At 38.0% G+C, this 2,500-nt stretch overlaps 1 protein-coding gene across 6 annotated transcripts in view; it reads left to right on the forward strand.

Moving 5' to 3' along the window:
* LOC123507218 (whirlin-like) overlaps window positions 1-2,500 on the forward strand; it is a 123,836-nt gene that overhangs the window by 68,532 nt on the left and 52,804 nt on the right. The window lies entirely within an intron of this gene.

The raw sequence follows: 2,500 nt of genomic DNA on the forward strand, positions 1-2,500 counted from the left end.
CTCTCTCTTTAGTGATATATTAGTGTTACTTTGTGTTATAGTGACGGTCATTGTGTGTTACTTGTTAGTGTTGCATAGTGTTGTCTTCTGTTGTCTATGTACGAGTGTCACCAGAGTGTTTCTTGAGAACTTGTGTTGCGAGTGTTACTGTGTGTTATAGTGTTGTGTTAAAGTGTACTGAGGAATCACTGTGTTGTTTTTCAGTTTTGTGTGTTCTTTTCGTGTTACTAATTGTGTTAAGGAGTTGAGTGTTACGAGAAGTGTTACGGAACTATTGTGTTGTTTTCGGTGTTTTTTTTCAGTTTGGTCTGTTTTTTGTGTTACTAATTGTGTTACGAGAAGTGTTGAGGAAATGTCTTACAGTGTTACTTTTCAGTGTTAATCCTTTTTTTGTGTTACTAATTTATTTACTAAGCTGTGTGTTGCGAAGAAATGTTGAGGAAATAGTGTTACCTTTCCGGTGTTACTTTTCAACGTTAATCCTTTTTTTTTGTGTTGTGTTCCTGTTACTAAATTGTTTGTTTCGAAGTGTTGAGAAAATACAGTGTTACCTTTTCAGTGTTATCTTTTAGTGTTGCGTTTCTACTTGTCACAAAAATGCGGTGTTACTTTGTATGTGATTAAGAAAGACTGTGTTACGTATATTTCAGTGTGTGTGTGTGTGTGTGTGTGTGTGTGTGTGTGTGTGTGTGTGTGTGTGTGTGTGTGTGTGTGTGTGTGTGTGTGTGTGTGTTGCGAGGTGGTGACGATGTGACGGTGATGAAGTGTGATGTGTTACTGTGACTGAGTGTTGCGTGTTGTGTTACGTATTGTGTTGTTTGTTTGCTTGTGTTGTCATTGTTGTTTTGTATGGTGTGTAATCAAGGTGTGTGTGTGTGTGTGTGTGTGTGTGTGTGTGTGTGTGTGTGTGTGTGTGTGTGTGTGTGTGTGTGTGTGTGTGTGTACAAAACAATCACAATTTTCTGTTCTGAGTCGGTTCCGGTTACATGACACACACACACACACACACACACACACACACACACACACACACACACACACACACACACACACACACACACACACACAGTGACTATGTATTGATATCCATTTTCTTTCTTTATTTCTTTCTTTTTCTTTCCTTCTTTCTAACCTTCATCAACAGGAGAAGGAGAAGGTACAGAGAGAGAGAGAGAGAGAGAGAGAGAGAGAGAGAGAGAGAGAGAGAGAGAGAGAGAGAGAGAGAGAGAGAGAGAGAGAGAGAGAGAGAGAGAGAGAGAGAGAGAGAATAAAAGAATGAGGTATGAAGGAAATCAACCAAATAAAAGAATAAATTTACAACAAAATCTGAAAGACGTGACGTGACATGACACAAAACAGTAAATGATGCACAACAAAGAGAGAAAAGAAAAGAAAGTTCAAAAAAATACAAAACCACATGTAAATTGAAAAATAAAACTCAAAACAACAAGAATTGAAACACCACCAAAACAATAAAAAATAAAAAAATAAATAAAATAACTAGTACATTTTAAAACAGGAAAATTCATACACCATAAGAAGATAAACAAGAATACCTTAGAAATTACTTGACAAATTAACACAAAGATCGTAACGGAGTAAGGAAAGATAATGAAAAGCAGAAAAAAAGGGGAAAAAAAAACAGGGAAACAATACAAGAGAACAATTATTATTTCAGAGTGGAATGTTGGAAAGGTGGAAAAAAAGTGGGGTAAAAAGTGGACCATTCAGAGAGAGAGAGAGAGAGAGAGAGAGAGAGAGAGAGAGAGAGAGAGAGAGAGAGAGAGAGAGAGAGATTGGGCATTGAAATCTCTAGGAATCTTTTGGAATGCCAGTAAGTGTCTCTCTCTCTCTCTCTCTCTCTCTCTCTCTCTCTCAGCCAATTTCTCTCTATTAATCACTTCGATCTATCCATCAACCTCCAACATCTATTAATCACTTTTATCTATCCATCAACCTCCCTATCTATTTATACATCTACCTATCTATCTATCTATCTATCAACCCATTTATCTATTCATTTATCTATCCATCTACTTATATAACCCTTCTGAATTTGCAATAATTATCATTCTTTGCTCACCTTCTCTCTTCTTCCTTCCTCCCTTCCTCCTCCTCCTCCTCCTCCTCCTCCTCCTCCTCCTCCTCCTCCTCCTCCTCCTCCTCCTCCTCTTCCTGACCGTTGCACCACCGAGGGGCCAGTCACTCTCCCACGAAGCCTCAGGTGTGTTAGGAATGATAATGATAACGTGACATCTCAACCTTACCTGTCTTCCTCCCCCCCCCACCCACTACTCCCTTCAATTCAATTCCCCTTCACACTACTGCTTCCTCTACTTTCCCCTCCTCCTCCTCCTCTTTTTTTTCTTCTTCTTGTTCTTGTTTTTGTTCTTGTTCTTGTTCTTTTCTTCTTCTTCTTCTTCTTCATCCATCTATTCCATGTATTTCTCGTATTTTTTTCATTTTTTTCATTAATATTCATTATTTTTTTTCATTTTTT

The sequence above is a fragment of the Portunus trituberculatus genome, chromosome 21 (assembly GCF_017591435.1).
Source record: "Portunus trituberculatus isolate SZX2019 chromosome 21, ASM1759143v1, whole genome shotgun sequence".
Lineage (NCBI taxonomy): Eukaryota > Metazoa > Arthropoda > Malacostraca > Decapoda > Portunidae > Portunus > Portunus trituberculatus.